Source organism: Sinocyclocheilus anshuiensis, unplaced genomic scaffold, assembly GCF_001515605.1.
Source record: "Sinocyclocheilus anshuiensis isolate Anshui unplaced genomic scaffold, SAMN03320099.WGS_v1.1 scaffold627, whole genome shotgun sequence".
Lineage (NCBI taxonomy): Eukaryota > Metazoa > Chordata > Actinopteri > Cypriniformes > Cyprinidae > Sinocyclocheilus > Sinocyclocheilus anshuiensis.
Genome location: NW_015549703.1, coordinates 1393377 through 1412751, shown reverse-complemented (window position 1 = coordinate 1412751; position 19375 = coordinate 1393377). Strand labels below are relative to the sequence as shown.

General features: G+C 39.7%; 1 protein-coding gene across 1 annotated transcript in view; it reads right to left on the bottom strand.

The window, feature by feature from the left end:
• The window catches only part of LOC107660610 (receptor tyrosine-protein kinase erbB-4-like), a 391742-nt gene that overhangs the window by 311209 nt on the left and 61158 nt on the right, over window positions 1–19375 (bottom strand). The gene's annotated exons all lie outside the window — the stretch shown is intronic.

The window sequence follows — 19375 nt, the reverse complement described above, 5'->3', positions numbered from 1 at the left end:
GTATTGCAGTGTCGCCAGGAACGGTGTGCTTCCCCTTTTTGGGGATTGTCGTTTTTTGGTTAGAGAGTCGGACTCGTAACCCAAAGGTTGTGGGTTCGAGTCTCGTGCCGGCAGGGATTGTGGGTGGGGGGAGTGAATGTACAGCGCTCTCTCCCACCTTCAATACCACGCCCTTGAGCAAGGCACCGAACCCCCAACTGCTCCCCGGGCGCCGCAGCAAAAAATGGCTGCCCACTGCTCCGGGTGTGTGTTCACAGTGTGTGTGTGTGTTCACTGCTGTGTGTGTGCGCACTTTGGATGGGATAAATGCAGAGCACTAATTCCGAGTATGCGTCACTATACTTGGCCACGTCACGTCACTTTCATTTTCACTTTCATTTGTATAATCAAGCCAAGACGTAATCATTTGAATGTTTCTGTTCAAAAAAATTGTGTGGAGAAGTGCAGCTTGGACATTTTTTTAAATATCTCCTTTTGTATTCCACAAATCAAGAAAATCATACTTTGGAGTAACATGAATATGAGTACCGTACATAACAAAAGCAATTTCATGTTTGTGAACTATTCCAATCAACCATGCTCATTTTGAAGAGCTACACAAAAATTAAAATTCAAGTATATGAATATACTGTATATATATATATGTATATATAGTATATGCACCTGAACAAAATACATGATTACTTCTGAATTCTTCAATGAGAGAAATATTTTATGCATAATATTTGAGCAGCTGCTTCCCGCACATATTCCCTCCTTACAAATTCCCATACGACTGAACAGTTTGTTAAGGCCCCTGCAATTTTTCTTTGAAACTGACTTGAGAGAGCATGTTCATGAGGGTACCATCCCCAACGGCAGAAGGCCGATCCAAGTGTTCCAGCTCGATCGTATCACAAAAGAAAGAAAAAAATACCAACACAAGCCCGAGAACGAGCTCTACCTCTGAGGCGATTCAGAGCACGGAGCAGAAGCCTCAAAGCGGCTGATATGGCATATTCTTACATTTTGAAAACAAGATAAAAACAATGTAAGGCCTTATAATGAAAAAGAAGAAAGCAAAGGCGAGGAGGGGTGAGGGAGCTTTGAAGTGTCTGTGTTTGCATACGGCTGAGTTTCCTCACAGGGTGCATCCTAAAAATAAAGAGGGTACGTCAGGCTTTTAAGGGCTGTGGAGATAAAGTAGGCAATTGGTCCTCTTATTTGGGCCTGTTATTCCTCTGAGTGCCTTTGAGAAGGGACAGGCCGGGCCGCTCTGTAGCATGACTGTGCTGTGATTGAATTCCTACGGGTCAAAGCCTCTGATGAGACCACAAGAGACTCTCACAAAGTTTGCACACTGTAGATCAGTGTAATGATGGATCATTTATTGTTTCATTATGTACATGAAAGCGCAAGGCATTTAATGATTCCGGTTGCTGATTGATGATTTCATTAATTGTTCTTTTATTCTAAACAAAACCATGACATACGAACAACCAGTCAGTAATTACATTGTTCACATTGATCACGAAACCTACACAACAGTTCTCTGGTTCAGTTCAAGAGGAACACAATTAGAGTAAAGCAAGTCAACATCGACTCCAATGAATCGACCAATTTGACCAATTAATTAACAATTGGCTCACACAAGCTGTTGCTTTGAGAATCAGACAATGCAATAGAAAACCATAGACAGTGTCCGAAATCACATACTAAGTAGGTACTTCTTTTAAAAAGGTGATTACGTTGTGACCCTATTTTCTATAGCATGCGTGTGTGTAGCAGGAATGTAATCTTTAAGTACTACATTTGCAATGTTGTCATTGTCATGTGACCTACCAACGACAGTTGCGTCACTTCACTGCCATTCAGAAAATCCTCCCCCATGGCCTCATGGGTTAGTAAAGGGTCCACTGGATGCACACTTTAGAATCTTGCTAGAAGTAATAGGTCATCTGGTTACTTTTCGAAAATTGTTTTGTGAATACTGTAAACTACTCTTTTCACATACCTACTTATATGGTAGGGCAAATTGTATTGTTACTGGGTTTCTATTTAGGCTGTGAATCTATTAAATTTTAAAAAAAAAAGTAAAAAAAAAAAAATATTTAAATCTAAATTTGAAAAGTAAAAAAAAAAACGTGGAATTAATTTTTTGCAATTTGTTGTAATTTAATTCTATCTATCTATCTATCTATCTATCATCTATCTATCTATCTATCTATCTATCTATCGTTCTATCTATATCTCTATCTGGCTCACAGCCCTAATAGTAACTACACAATTTGACAGATTCCGAAATCACAACCTTAACTTTTTTTTTACACATATTAAACATTATTTACAGAAATTATTGCATTTATTGTCCCATTGTTTGTGCCATTTTGCATCACTCATCCTTTGTCTCCAACCACAATATAATTTAAACAGTAAGATCACATCTGAGCTAAAATATAAATGATTTTGCAAAACATCAAATGTCAGATGTCAAATGTAAACATCTGTATGCACTGCAATCAAACAACATGATGTGACAGAACAAAGCTGCAACACTCCCATAATCACAAAGCAGCCTACACTGCAAATATGCAACACCGCTTGTCAGACTGAGGGCCAAGATACACTGGCACTCCCCGTCAGCAGTGTTCAGCGCCGAAGGCTTGGCACGAATGAGAAGGCTGTTGAATCTCAGCGTTGGCGCCCACTCCTGCCACCCAGCCCTCTGTTTATTTATACCCACCCCCAACCAGGTCTGGCACTTCAGACCTCCTCCTCCTCTCCCATGTGCCCTTCCCCACAGCCTCCAACACGCAGGCTATATTTAGCCGTGACCGTGTTTGGCAGGGCCACCCGTGGGGACAGGTGGGGAAGAATTCTCCAGCTGCACATTCCCATAGCTTGATGACGGGGGCTGATGGGGACCAAGACAGCACAAAGCACAACTGTCCCTTCTTAGCAGCTGGTGCGGCCCATTAGATGGGATTAGAGCATGCAAACATGCCCCGTCGCCCCTTTCTCCAGGGAAACGGGCTCGGAGGAAAGCCACCTTGACCTTGACCTCGACTGAGAAACATTTGTTCGGCTTTCGTCGCGCATAAAGAACCGCCACGAGACTGCCGCCATATTTTCATGCCTGGCTAACACCTCTGCAAATATAATTGAAGTCAACCTTTCAAATTGAAAATGAAAGTCTATGTTAACCATTCAGTGAGAAGGATCTTTTGTCCAATGCAGTCCACAAGAGTCCCATTATCCATTCGGGATTGCATGTGGTGATTAAAGGCCTTGGAAATAGAAGTGGGGATGAGATTACCCAAGGTTAGAGTTTTTAATGAGTTTTGCTCTTTTATCAGTAACTGGTGAGTAAGCGACCAGACATGAAGGTTACAGAATCAAAAAATGGACCCATCATTAGTTACTCTACTAATTAAATCAATAATCGAAATCATTAAAGCGCTTCGACAAAGGTGGCTCATTCATCGCCACTCGTAGGATATTTTATCTGCTTGAAAAGAACATGAATAACGCGTGTCCTCCACCAATAACCACAGGCGCCGCAGTAAAAGAGCATCATTCATGTAGGTAAAAGCCAAACTTGTCGAAGACGAACAGTGACTGGAATCGTAAAGATATACTTCATGGTCCAGAACAATCTGCTACAGCCAGTTTGGCACTTAATAACAGTTGACATTTAACATGAAACAAATGAAAGAGTAGCGGTACAGGTGTCTGCATCCTCTGTCGTGAGAAATGTGCTTTACGTGGCACTATAAAAATATCTAACACAACATACCCTCTAGTTCTCTCATTTTTCAGATGAGGCCAGCACAAAAGAGAATTTGATAGAAATACGAACAGAAGAACCTTGAGCAGTAAAAGGACCAGCGTGCTTACTGTGATCATTAACATAGCTTCCTGTAGAGAAAGGCATTTTGTGCCTCAAGGACATAAAATGAAAGCGAATGGTTCTCACTCTAATGTATGAATCCAAATTTGGCTTCCAACTAGAGGTGTTCCACGAAAGGGTCCTGTTGTGACACACAGTAGCACTTGTTTGAAGGTTAAAAACCATCACTGATGGAGAAAGTGATTTTGGGCAATTTAGCAATCTCTGCTTCATAACATTATTTTACAATTTTTTCCCCCTTGCTCAAACATTTTCCATTTAGAAAATGTACGGTAGTTTACTGGATAAAATAGTGTAAAAACTCTTCTAGATGGGCTAATGTTACCTTCATATTAATATTAGTGTAATGTTAGTTATCAGCAATGTAACATAACATGTAACATATTTACAATAGTGTGTTTACAATAGTGTATTTGAAGATTAATTTGAGTAAAAATGTGTTTTCTTGCAAGTGGCAAGATGAAAACCACTATTTTCTGTTTCAAACTTTCACATAGCATCTTTAGGTTATAATAACATTAAAATTCAAATCCAGATTTTGATTTTCAAAGATTTATTATAAAAACATTTTCCCCAAAATGCAATAAATCCATGACATGTATTATTTTTTTTTGTTCAAAATGCAATAGATCCATTGAATCAATATAAAAGTTCTTTTTCATATTGAAACTGTTGAAAATACACAACATAGTAAGTTGATCCACATATGACAGCCTCTGAACTTGGTCAATACTAATCTTATATACAGGCACTGGACTAAAAATACATTCAATCAGTCATCGCTCCCAAAATGAATTCAGTGGGTCATCTTGTTAATGCTATAAATTAATTACAACAATAAAATAAAATTTCATCATGAACATACATTAACAACAATATCACATTAAACCACAGAAATTCCAAAATTACATTTCCCTTACATTCAACTTCCAAAAGTGCATTCATCTTTGCCATGTTACAATAATTAGTTGACTAGTGCTATACGCTGTATTAACAAAAACATTAATGGCATAAATAAAAACACTTACACTGACAAGCTACACAATATCGCGTCATAATCGAATGCGACTCATCTGCGATTATGAACGTGATATTGCAGTGATCTACGGCTCTGTGTATTAAATGCCGCTCCATCTGAAAGCATGTGATGGAGATTTACTATTAATCACAGAACCGGCTTTACTGACGAGATGCGCATGACAATCACATGCGATTTATCGTGCAGCCCTAAGTTTGTTTGGTGATCACAAAGTACAAAATAGATGAGGAAAACTAGGATGCCGGGTGTATTCAAAGCACCGCCATTACTGTATAGAGTGCGTGGAATGGTGCGCTGTGATTGGTTGAGCGGATATATCGCATTCTGCAGAAAAGGGAGACTGGCGTTTGTCGCAGTTTGGAAAGAAATGGAGAAAACATGACAGAATAACTCGGCGGATATCGCATTTTGCGTAAAATTAAAAATTGACTTTTCAATACCAACCAGATATAATACTGATTTTGGCGGAAACTCCATTTTTTTTTAAATGGCATTTATCACGTTTTGGAATCAGACTCTTCATTTATAAATTAATATTAACCTAGATTAATAAATGCTGTAAAAGATGTTCATGGTTAGTTCATGATACCTAATTAATTAACTGATTCTAATGTTCTATAGATCTTTATTGTAAAGTGTATTATCCATTTTCCTTTCAGTTAACCTTTAGTTTAGTTAGTCACAGAGAGATGTTGCAATTTCAGCAAGCAGGTGTCCAGTTCCCAGCCGTACATGGATGATTAGTGGAGATTCACGTGGTAGCCTATGGAGGATCCACAGCATATGACCAGTGCTATAAACACGACCCTACAGCGGGCGAAAGAAAACATTAACCCAGCAACCTGATAGAGCAGACGATTATTTCACAAGACCAGATAAATATATCATATTATGCCTAATTTCCTGATTGCCCTAACATCATGACATAATTAGGTTATCTATGGTAGTGTGTGCTGATAGTGCCAGTAGAAACAATCAAACGACAGCTTTTCAAGATATATATTTCTAGACATCTAACTCATAATATTGACTTTCACCGAAGAGAGTGATAAAATAAACAGCATGGGCTCTAAAAGCACAAATGGCACTCCAACAGCAGAGCAGTGAATATGTGGAGCGATGCTGTGCTGCTGGCTTTGAACGCTAGCGCTTGCTCCTCTCCTGAGGAGGTGCTAGCTGGCAGAACCGCAGGCAGAATTGTTCAGGCTCAGATAGGTGGGTGATACGGCCCTATAAAGCATCAAGTTACTGAGTCACGAGAGATCTGTGCATGCCAGGCATGTGCGCTTCTTTTGTTTTTCCGTGTTATAGAAGGGGTTGGGTTGAGTATTTTAGTTTAACATAAGCCTTGATCTCTGAGTAAAATTAGTTTACAATAGCTATGTTCAGAACAGTTTACTAGTTTACTACACGTTGAATTCTGCACAGTAGTACATACAGGACATACTGCCATACAACATTTGTTAAAGATGTAAAGCAATGTATTATGCTATACATTTTCAAAATAGGAGTTTCTTAAATGTGAAAAATGTTACATGACCATCAAACTATTTAATTCAGCAATCTTCTTTCTTAAGTAATTGCAAAGCCAAAAGTTGTTTGACAATCAAAGACATTACACTATATAGTACGTCACAAACTAGGTAACCAAACCAGTTGTTCTCAATGTGCATAAAGTTGTAAAATAAATGACATATTCAACGGTTGAATGCAATACAAAACCACGTTCATGAGCGTCTAAACAATTTGTAGTAGCAACGACAAGGTGTGGGTGGATAGTGGGGTTTAGACTCGACAGCAAATCCACACGCTGAGGGATTTCTGTCAGCCACAATCCTGACAAATGTCTTTGACTGAGACTACGGAGTAAAACAAACAGACTGAGACAGCTCTGAAGGTGAGGCGAAAAAAAAACACTAAATATCCCTGTGAAAGCTGCCTGTGTATGTGTGCGCGCCTATAGATTTTTTCCAAAACCCAGTGAGCCCCATTTTAAGGTGAAGGTGCTATACTTCACAAAGAAAGCAATAGCAAAATGCATTGCAATGAGCTCAGAATGCATTGTAATGAATGCAATTGTTAAAGAAAAGGAAAGGAACAGGAATAGGAAAAAAAAGAGGATAAAAAAAAAAAAGTCGGAAAAATCTAATTGCAAACAATTCATCCATGCTTTCGTTTTGAGCTTGTAATTTTTAATGAAAATGTCTTTACTCAATCACCTGAAAGTTCTCTGCTTTCATCCAGTCACCAACCTAAGAATAAAATCAGTAATTATTTCAGTAATTCATCTATCTTGGATAATCTGTTGCTTTCCAAAATGGTGAATGATGTGAGATTAATGTATAAATGTAATTATAATTATTATAAATACACCAGTTGAATGCACATGACTGGGAAGTCAGGGTGAGTGGGAAACTGGATTTTCTTTAAGTCCTGAGTTTCCAAGTTGAAGGCGGGTCAGTTAGAAAACATGGACATAATGGATGCATTTTTTTCCACTTACAATTAAACTAAGTTACATGTACAAAAATACCACAGCATTGTTATGACAATTACGACAGATTAGGCTATATAACAACTTAATTTACAGCATCTTCATAAACTGAATAAAAACACACCCAATGTGCATTCTTTATCATTTTATAGATGTAGATTTAAAAAATCTTGTTGAATTTTATGTATAAAAGGTACATTGCCATCTTGCTCCGACCAAAGTGACTGGAATGCACCTGACGTCATAATTACGACTTTCCAACTTGTAAATATGAAATTTCCATATGTTGAGCATTCTGATTTAGCCACTTATGAGGCTCCATTTCAATTCAGATACCGCCTTAGAAGGCAGCCGTCTATGTAGGAAGTAGGCAGCTCACCAGGTTTTGAAACAGACCTTATGTATGTATCTCTGTTTGTCTGTGTGTGAGCATATGAATACCGATAGAGACCCTTTGCTGACAGAAACTAGCAGGTGATACATGGTGAATGGGCTTAATTCTGAAGGCCACTCTAAAAATATCTCAAGCCTTACACCAGACAGGGCACACATTCCTGCCAGCTGGCTGGTGTAAGTTGAAAATGCTGAGTGTTTAGTACAACTGTGTCCTGGGCTCCACCCTGCACTCGGGGGCCCTCGACATCTGTCTCCAGGGGGTCCTGAGTCACAGGCTGGGGTGGCCGGTTGTCAAAACCCAAAGGAGACAGACTGGATTCTGGCTCTGTGTCGGGGAGAGCCGAACGACACCATCTGTCTCTCATCTGCTCTACTTCAGTGTGACGAGTCATGCCGCAGCACTCAAGGGGATTTAGGAGAGCGTTTCCAAGCGTGAGCGTGAGCGTGAACGTACCGTACGTACGTTTGTACTCAAACAGAGAAAATCCAGAATGATGCTTTCTTCGGTGACAGCAAAAGTCTACAGTGACTGAGGTATGTCCTGACAGGCAGCTGTGTACACACCTGAGGTCTGCCGTGGGATTGTCAGCAGGCATCTGGAAGGCTTGACTGTCTGCATGCTGAAACGATTCTCAGGCTCCATGTTGCCGTGGTGTGGAGCTGTTCTTTTACTCTCCTCCTCCTTTTAGCCTTGCTGTTTGCTCTGAGCTGGAGGCAGACAGCCAGAGTGATGTGGACTGTCTGCAGCATGCCTGTCAGGTTACAAAAAGCAATACATCCACCTGTCACCTCCTCTAGTCAAACTCCCATCAGCCTGCTGTCATACTACCACTGGCCTCTGCACAGAATCCAGCTTTAAACTCGCTGACGCAGCAACGCCAATCACACATAGAGACTGTGTACACACACTAACATACTCAAACACATTAGACACATACACAAATCCAAGCACATCAAAGGAAAAGAGAATAGAGCAGAGGAGGGGAAAGGTGAGTGCAAGAAAGCAAAGGAGAAAGGGACAAGAACAGGAAAAAGGAAATGGGAAAAAGAAGATAATGGAAGGAAAGGGAAATAGGGAAGGGGAAGGAAAGAGGAAAAAAATATAGTAAAGATAGAAAGAGAGGAAAAGAGAAAAGAGTGAGGAAAGAGGGGACCAGAAAAGAAAAAAGAAACAAGAAAATAAAAATGATAAGATGACTAGTAAATAAAACTAAGGAACGTGAAAGGAAAAGGAAAAAGGAAAGGAAAGGAAAGGAAAGGAAAGGAAAGGAAAGGAAAGGAAAGGAAAGGAAAGGAAAGGAAAGGAAAGGAAAGGAAAGGAAAGGAAAGGAAAGGAAAGGAAAGGAAAGGAAAGGAAAGGAAAGGAAAGGAAAGGAAAGGAAAGGAAAGGAAAGGAAAGGAAAGGAAAGGAAAGGAAAGGAAAGGAAAGGAAAGGAAAGGAAAGGAAAGGAAAGGAAAGGAAAGGAAAGGAAAGGAAAGGAAAGGAAAGGAAAGGAAAGGAAAGGAAAGGAAAGGAAAGGAAAGGAAAGGAAAGGAAAGGAAAGGAAAGGAAAGGAAAGGAAAGGAAAGGAAAGGAAAGGAAAGGAAAGGAAAGGAAAGGAAAGGAAAGGAAAGGAAAGGAAAGGAAAGGAAAGGAAAGGAAAGGAAAGGAAAGGAAAGGAAACTCATTGGAGATGGAGACAGAGACAGAGATACGGAGATGGTAAGAAAAGAGGGAAGGGAAATAGGAAGGGGAGAAAGGAAAGGAAACTAATTGGAGATGGAGACAGAGACTGACAGACAGATGGAGATGGTGAGAAAAGAGGGAAGGGAAAAAGAAACAAGGAACAGGGAGGGGGAACAGGGAAATGCAAAGGGAATTTTTTTCTCTTTTTTTGAGTTGGATTTGGATTTGATTTGAAGTCTAAACAAACTGGTGGACGGATTGGGAAAGTTTTGGCCTCAGCCAGCAGTCTGCTCACTGCCATCAATAAATCACAGCAGAATCTCATTCATCAAACTTGTGCGGCTCTCAGACAGATGGAATCTGCACAACTTCCCCCCAGAAACATCACCAATGTGAGCATTCATTCACAACTCGCTTCATTTCAATACACGAGAGCTGTCATGAAAGCAGAAGAACAAAACCAATATTATGTTTAGACATTGATGGAGAAGATCTGTGCTAGATGTCCAGGACTGGTCAGGCTTATCTTGACTGGACAGTTGCTGTATAAGGGCTGCTGGGTCTAAATTTAGGTTGTCATTAACAGTTGTTGAACGTCTGCACATAGATCTCTACCACTTTAAAACTCAATACGACACACAGAGAGGGTTTTAGACGTGGTAGAGGTACTCCTGGAAACTCTTCAAGAACACAGTAAGCGTGTACCTAACAAAACTATTAACAGGCTGAACTTCCCCTAAATTTCTGGGCAGTGAGTGAGAGCTGAATTAGCCTCCCCTGAGATTAATGATTAAATGTTCTTTTAATAGAGTGCTCACTGTTGAGTCAGTGCTTCAGTCCTTTAAAGGGATTTGGTTTAATTACATCATATCTAAAACTAATGACTTCGATATGGTCTTTAGTCATACATGCTCTAAAACACTGTTCAACAAGACTCCACATGGGACGACAGCAAAGATTAGACCTGGATTTGTTGCCTTGATTAGAAACACAAGTGTCTCCTTGCACTACGTTGATTCTTTGTTAAAGAGAACACGCTTTCCACCTCTTTCAAGAAAATAAAAGATATGCCATGTTAAAAGAACCAAAGACTTAAACTACTTCAGTCTGTGTGCATTGAATTTATTTAATACACGAGTTTCACAACTTGAGTTGAATTACTGAAATAAATGAACTTTTCCACGACATTCTAATTTATTGAGATGCACCTGTAATTACAACTAACCAACTTGTAAATATGAACTTTCCAGGAGGACTTAAACCTGACATATGTAGAGCATTCTGAATTAGCAACTCGTAAGGCTCCATTTCTATTAAGATACTGCTTTAGAAGGCAGCAGCCTATGTAGGAAGTAGGCAGCTCACTAGGTTTTGGAACAGACCCTATGTATGTATATGTCTGTGTGTGAGCATATGAATACCGATAGAGGCCCTTTGCTGACAGAAACTAGCAGGTGACACATGACTGAATGGGCTTAATTCTGAAGGCCACTCTAAAAATATCTCAAGCCTTACACCAGACATAGTAATGCCAGCGTCACACACACTCACCGGCACTCATACACACAAAGCAACAGGGCACACATTCCTGGCAACTGGCTGGCGTAATTTGAAAATGCTGAGTGTATAGTACAACTGAATTCCTCCCATATGTGCTGGGCTCCACCCTGCACTCAGGGACCCTCGACATCTGTCTCCAGGGGGTCCTGAGTCACAGGCTGGGGTGGCCGGTTGTCGAAACCCAAAGGAGACAGACTGGATCCTGGCTTTGTGTCGGGGAGAGCCCAACGATACCATCTGTCTCTCATCTGCTCTACTTCAGTGTGACGAGTCATGCCACAGCACTCGAGGGGATTTAGGGGAGTGTTTTCAAGCATGAGCATGAACGCATGTACACACTCACAGAGAAAATCCAGAATTATGCTTTTTTCGGTGACAGCAAAAGCCTACAGTGACTGAGGTATGTCCTGACAAGCAGCTGTGTAAACACCTGAGGTCTGCCTTGGGACTGTCTGCATGCTGAATCGTTCCATGTTGCCCATGTTGCCGTGGTGTGGAGCTGTTCTTTTACTCTCCTCCTCCTTTTAGCCTTGCTGTTTTGGAGGCAGACCTCCTCTAGTCAAACTCCCATCAGCCTGCTGTCATACTACCACTGGCCTCTGCACAGAATCCAGCTTTAAACTCGCTGACGCAGCAACGCCAATCACACATAGAGACTGTGTACACACACTAACATACTCAAACACATTAGACACATACACAAATCCAAGCACATCAAAGGAAAAGAGAATAGAGCAGAGGAGGGGAAAGGTGAGTGCAAGAAAGCAAAGGAGAAAGGGACAAGAACAGGAAAAAGGAAATGGGAAAAAGAAGATAATGGAAGGAAAGGGAAATAGGGAAGGGGAAGGAAAGAGGAAAAAAATATAGTAAAGATAGAAAGAGAGGAAAAGAGAAAAGAGTGAGGAAAGAGGGGACCAGAAAAGAAAAAAGAAACAAGAAAATAAAAATGATAAGATGACTAGTAAATAAAACTAAGGAACGTGAAAGGAAAAGGAAAAAGGAAAGGAAAGGAAAGGAAAGGAAAGGAAAGGAAAGGAAAGGAAAGGAAGAACAAAGGGGGAAAAGAACAAGGGAAGGAAAAGAAAAAAGGACAGGGAAGATGGAAAGGAACCAAGAAAGGGATAAACATAGGAAAGGAAATGAAAGGAAAAAAGGAAAGGGAAGATGGAAAGGAACAAAGAAAGGAAAGGAAAGGAAAGGAAAGGAAAGGAAAGGAAAGGAAAGGAAAGGAAAGGAAAGGAAAGGAAAGGAAACTCATTGGAGATGGAGACAGAGACAGAGATACGGAGATGGTAAGAAAAGAGGGAAGGGAAATAGGAAGGGGAGAAAGGAAAGGAAACTAATTGGAGATGGAGACAGAGACTGACAGACAGATGGAGATGGTGAGAAAAGAGGGAAGGGAAAAAGAAACAAGGAACAGGGAGGGGGAACAGGGAAATGCAAAGGGAATTTTTTTCTCTTTTTTTGAGTTGGATTTGGATTTGATTTGAAGTCTAAACAAACTGGTGGACGGATTGGGAAAGTTTTGGCCTCAGCCAGCAGTCTGCTCACTGCCATCAATAAATCACAGCAGAATCTCATTCATCAAACTTGTGCGGCTCTCAGACAGATGGAATCTGCACAACTTCCCCCCAGAAACATCACCAATGTGAGCATTCATTCACAACTCGCTTCATTTCAATACACGAGAGCTGTCATGAAAGCAGAAGAACAAAACCAATATTATGTTTAGACATTGATGGAGAAGATCTGTGCTAGATGTCCAGGACTGGTCAGGCTTATCTTGACTGGACAGTTGCTGTATAAGGGCTGCTGGGTCTAAATTTAGGTTGTCATTAACAGTTGTTGAACGTCTGCACATAGATCTCTACCACTTTAAAACTCAATACGACACACAGAGAGGGTTTTAGACGTGGTAGAGGTACTCCTGGAAACTCTTCAAGAACACAGTAAGCGTGTACCTAACAAAACTATTAACAGGCTGAACTTCCCCTAAATTTCTGGGCAGTGAGTGAGAGCTGAATTAGCCTCCCCTGAGATTAATGATTAAATGTTCTTTTAATAGAGTGCTCACTGTTGAGTCAGTGCTTCAGTCCTTTAAAGGGATTTGGTTTAATTACATCATATCTAAAACTAATGACTTCGATATGGTCTTTAGTCATACATGCTCTAAAACACTGTTCAACAAGACTCCACATGGGACGACAGCAAAGATTAGACCTGGATTTGTTGCCTTGATTAGAAACACAAGTGTCTCCTTGCACTACGTTGATTCTTTGTTAAAGAGAACACGCTTTCCACCTCTTTCAAGAAAATAAAAGATATGCCATTCTGCTCCACACCTTTATAAAACCATCATCGGTTGTGTTCCAGTCAAACACTTCACATGATAATTGCAGGCTATCAAATCCTGCTGGTAAATGCAATGGACACTGATCTGGAAACAGCACAAGCAAGCAATTTAATACCTCAAGCGCAGCATCCATGTGGATATGAGTGACTAAGAACGAGGAGAAAAACTTTTTCTGGCTGGAAGTGCAGATTAGGTAAGAGGTTGACGCCAGCTCTTAATGGCAACCTCTAGTTCCCTCTGCTCCACTCTGATTGGCCCCAGGGATGTTGCTGGCATGCCGTAGTACAGTGGCAGTGCTGGATAACCCGGTTACGAACAGCTATAAACAATAATAGCAATGCTCAGTTTGCCACTTTGACGGCATGACACATTTAATTAAGCAGAAAAAAAAAACCTTTCTCCTATCTTCGTTATCAAAGATTTGTACAGCTTTTACAAAGTACTTTATATTTAAAAAAAATGTTTTTTTAATAATAATATATACATAAATACATATATGTACACGTATGAATGAATATATTATAAAACAATGTATATGTAAAATGTTTTCTAATATATTTATTATTTATTTATTTCATATGTGAATTATATAATAATTTACATTTATTTTAAGATGTATAAGCTTATACAAGATATTTCTATAAGCTGTATGTGTATGGGTGAGTGTGTGTGTGTATAGAAATATATATTGCATAACCTTATATAAAATAAAATATATATAAGATATATATTGTATATACCTTATATAAGATTTATAAGTGGCATAAATATTATATAAAATACATATAAATTGTTCTATACATTTCTAAATTAATTTACAAAAAGTGTTGGAAAAAGTGTTTCATTAAAACAGAGGTTGAGGACCAAGTTTAAGTACATTATATTCTCTGTACAGACCTTGAATAGATGTGGAAGGGATTGAAATCAAAACACTGTACAACTACACAGCCATTCTGACTGCATTCATGAGTGTGAATGATATTTGTGCAAAAAAAACATGCGATTTAAATGAGTACACGCAGGAGATCCATGGCGCACCTCATAAATGGGCTCTCATCTGCTTGAGCAGAGATGAAAGAGTCTAAAGAAGAGGTAGGTCATGCGTTTACCTCAGATCTCTGTTCTCTAAAACCATTCTACAGAGAACACAGATGAAGTCTGCTCTCTGCATACCGAACACTACTGTGATTCACGAGCTAAGACAGCATCACACAACTTCACAGGGAAAAAGAAAAAATTATACCTGCATCACTGCAGGCTTCAGCGGCATTTACCGTCTCGTCAAAATCTCATTCTTTGAGAGAGGGGGGAATAATCTGTAGGAAGCCGTGCTGGTTTCATTCATAAACTATTTCATTACGGATAATGTCTCTTTCGCGCTCTCTCTCTCTCTCGTTTCCTCTGACTATTTACGACAGAAAACCATATATTTTCATGATAATCTCCAGATAAATTGCTTCAGTGCTTTATTGTTATTGCCTCCCTGCTGTGGGAGAGGGCAGTTATCAGTTATAAAACGCACAGGGTAGTACTCAAAAGAGCTCGGGCCAGGTTTGTATGAGGAAGTGTCCAGGGCGGAACAGTAAGTCAAAACCGCAGAAGAAAACAGATCTAGAGTTTAGCCCAAAGGACAGAAGCTTTTAATGGAGGAAAGTGTCTCCACAGATCTAAAAACCTAGAAATATCCCATCCATATTTGACAATATGACTCCGCTTAACATAAAATTCATTAGTGAATAATGACTGGTGACAAATGTGTCACTAGGGAACATCGGTCACCCGGCTCAACGTCCTTGCAAACTTTTAAAACATCATCTGAGTTAAACTTCATATGTAAATTGTGATGTTTCAACTATAAACAAGTCTCGGCTCATCTATATTCTGGATGCGGCGTTAGAAAAACAGATCCATCAACAACCCATAAACTCCCCTCTTTTCATCTATCTCAGACTGGATGCAGATTTCACAGGTAAAAACCTCATCACTTTTAATTATTTATTTCATCTAGTATTGACCAATTCTTCACCACACTGGTTCTCAGTTCATTAAGAACCAGCAGTGTTTGAAATTGGTCAATATATTTTACAAACGACCTCTTCTGAAGAGTTACTTGCCATCTCAGCAACTTCACCAAGGCCTGTTCCACAGTTGTGCAAATCTTATTTCTACCTGACATTACATGATGAAAAAGAAAAATAGATAATGAGGAGGCCTCAGGGAAAATACATGGAAGGTATATCAGTATTATTTAGAAGCAAAAAGGCAAAAAACAAACAAAACACATTTTTAGGGCAATGTTAAAAAGCCAGAAAGCAGGTATTTTCTCTCTCACACATACACACACACACACACACACACACACACACAGTTTTTATTATAATTTAACATTATTATTTAACATGGCTTTGGAAACATCATGCATTAATTAGGCCCTAAATGTAAAAAAACTAATTGAACTTTCCTTTAAACATAATTTGAAAAACAAATAAAAATGTAAAAAACAAATAAGAGAGATAATTTAGTTAATTAAAAAAATATTAAATAATAAAAAAAATTACATATTTGTATATTATTTGCTGTACAATATTTGGTTTTTGCATGCAGATATTAGTTGGACGTTTTTTCCATTATTGATCACTCAAGCCCACCCCTCACAAAAAATCTGTGTGGTTCTATATTGTACAGTGCTGTATTATATATGATGCTGTCTTCAGTGTTCGAATGAAGTGTGACCATGCCACCATTAAAAAGATAGATGACTGCTCGAGTCTTTGTCTTCCTCCTCTCACCTCTGGGTGGCTAATGACAATGGAGAGCCCTCATGTTGGTGAACAAAATATTGACTGGGGCCGAAGATTTACGCCTAGACTCCTGAACATGGAAGCGTTCCCGGACATGACAAATATAGCTCATAATTGAGTTTGGTCAGTGGGTCGCGTTTGAACAGAAGAGGAGAGAGAATAAATGAGTGTTTGTTGGTTTGAGCCCAAGTTCCTGCCACCAAATAGATGAAGAGGAAAAAACAGAAGGTGGTTTACCAGGCAGGAAAAGGGTGGTTCCTTTCCATCTGTTAGCAGAGGAGCAGCTCTGGTGTGACGGCTGCCATTGATCTGTGACGGCCAGTGGAAATGCCACGTCCCTGTTGGTTGGCAGTGAGGTGACGGATGCTCAGCTGGTGACAGCCACCACCCTCTGAGACTACATTTTCCAGGTGAAAGATCTACCAATGAAACTCAGAGACTACTTTCCTTTAAAATCAACATCTTAGCAATTCGTTAATGCACCAGTATATGTTGTGTTTTGGATCCCGGTCTTCTTAATTTGTTTAACCTGTAAAATTTAGGCTTATATACCAGCTTCACCAGCTAAATTTTGCTTGCTATGGCCTTTGTCCTGTGTGGAACAACAAGGCTTTTCTCCTGCTATGCTCCAAAGAGTTGCAGCATCCAAGATCATGCAAACCCAGTCTGTAGCAGCTCCGTGCCAGGGGTCTGATGTCATTCATGGAGCAGAGTGTTTGTCCTGAGAGGCAGGATTCTTCCAGATGGACAGAGCTCCATCAGGGCCACGTGGATCTGCACTCATTCTGCTGCCGAGAATTGCAGAGCCTTTGCCAGGTAGAATCCTCTGAAAATACACAGTGATGCATTGTGTTTCTGCCTGTGCATTTGTGTGCTTTTTAACCCCCTCACAATTTTACACATTATTTTACCTCTTTTCAGATTTCCTACTTCCTGCATTTCACTTTATATATAAATGAAAAAAAGGTTTCAAATTATAAGCTGTTTTTGGTAGACTCCGTGTTGCCTGTTCACTCCCCTTTTGGCCTTTTATCACAGTCCTAAAAATCATGTTTTTGTTTGCCTCTTAAATTGTAAATAATATACCTTCCACATATTCACAATTTATTATTTAAGAAGACTACACAAGTGGTTTAAAGTATTTTCAAGTAGCATTATAACAACAAAACGTGTCAAGTCAAAGCAAAAAGATGAATCAAAAAATGTAAGGTGAGCAAACAAAAAAGGATAGATCTAGCCATCCATCCATTCATCTATTTGTAAGACCTAAACCTTCAAACTTCAGGGCGTTTAAAAACCTTTTTCATAAAAACATTCAAACAAGGCCTTGTGATGCCAACATTCACATTTTTCCCCCTTTTCGCTCAGATTTCCCTATATTCAAATTCTGTATTCAGTTTCCTGCTTCAATGTCAAAAATCAGGAATCCAATTTGAATTTAAAAGACATTCTAATTTCCAATCTGAAAGGAGGAGGACAAGAAATTACACTATTATAGTCAAGAGTGTGGCCCAGCAAGACTAGTCTCAGAGAGCTCCATCGTGGTACTCTTGCTGCTGTTAGAGAGAAGCTCAAACTCAAAAGAGGTTTGGGCTGGGTTCCAACCCAAAGAGTCCGGCATCATATTTGGGATAATTATTCTGAAGAGCTCCATCGGTGTGGATTTTGTTTCCAACAAATGGCTGGCAAAGTGAGCTAATTAAATGCGGAGCAGGCAGAGAGCGACGCTGAGATGGAGGACTGGAGAGAATAATGACACTCGTGAAGAGCAGAAGGAACAAGATAATGAGACTGACTCGGATACACAACACACACCCTCTACATCAAGACTGAGACAAGACAACACACAAGAAGGACCAGCGAGCCGCGTGGCGCACACACGCAACAATAGAGATGGATTTGATGCCAAACACACACACATGCACACATCCCTCAGCGCCAAAGCAAATCTGTGAGGCAAATGAAATACAGGAATGAACGATATGAAGTAGAGATTGCTGTAGCTGAGTATCGAGGGTGAAAATGATGCATATTGTGGCATGCCGCCACAGTCATTACGTGCGTATGTGGATGAAATGTTAATGTTAATGAGCGGTGCCGTGGTGAAAAACAAACACTTACTTTTTCTCCTCATGTAACTCATTCTTCATGCTGTCAGGTGGAGAACATGGGAAACCCTCTTATAGTCCACTTTTAAAATGCTTTGAAACAGAACTGTTTTCAAGAAATGATTATGAGAGCTATTTGCTTGTCTGCGCCAAAATCCACTTTGATACCATTAACTGGTTTTAGATGATTAGCAAAAATTGAATCCTGCAAGCCGACGACGTTTAATAGAAAATGGAAAGAGAAGCAAATGAAGCAATTCCTTTATGATGAAATTATGTACAGACCTCTAGAATCAACAACTCACTAAATCCGAGATGGTTCTAGTTTGTGTGAGAGAGAATGGGACAATGGAAAAATGAGGAAGAAATGTTTTTGTATTGCAGTATGTGCTGCTCTGGGTTCATGACCAATCAGAGGCCTTCTGTCTGAGGAGGTGAGAATTAGAGTTGGCGACTACAGGACCTAATGGGGACAAAACACCATAAAACATCAGGTGGACGCAGCCTGCAGTGCCTGTGTCCAAGTGTCTGCCTGCAGAACCGTCCAGGCAATCAGAATGAAATGAAATGCCAGCATGTGTGAGAACTGCTCACAAGTACTCGTTCCTGTAACAGTAAACAGCAACTTTTTCCTCATTTAATGTTTTGGTGTCTGTCCTAACTTATTCTTTTTAACTTTTTATTCATCAAAGAATAAAAGAAAAAAGTATCACAGGTTCCAAATATATAAATAAATATATATATAATGCCCGAAGCATGAATCCCTATTCAGAAAGGCACGGAAAACAAATAACGATTGCTAACGGTTGCCTGTTAAATTACAGTAGCTACATAAAATTTCACTAACCACATAAACAGAGTAAGGAGAGATGACTTAGGACGATGGTGAATGATTTGCAAAATGTGTGGTACTCCATAGTATAGAGTCCTTGTGATCGTGAATCTCAAAAAGTGAAAGTGAAAGTAAATGTAAAATGAGAGCGCGCTCGTTTTTTTACAGTCGCCTATACTTACCCAACGATAGAATTGCGAGAAAAAGTATTGAAATATTTTTTTTTATCCTCCCATC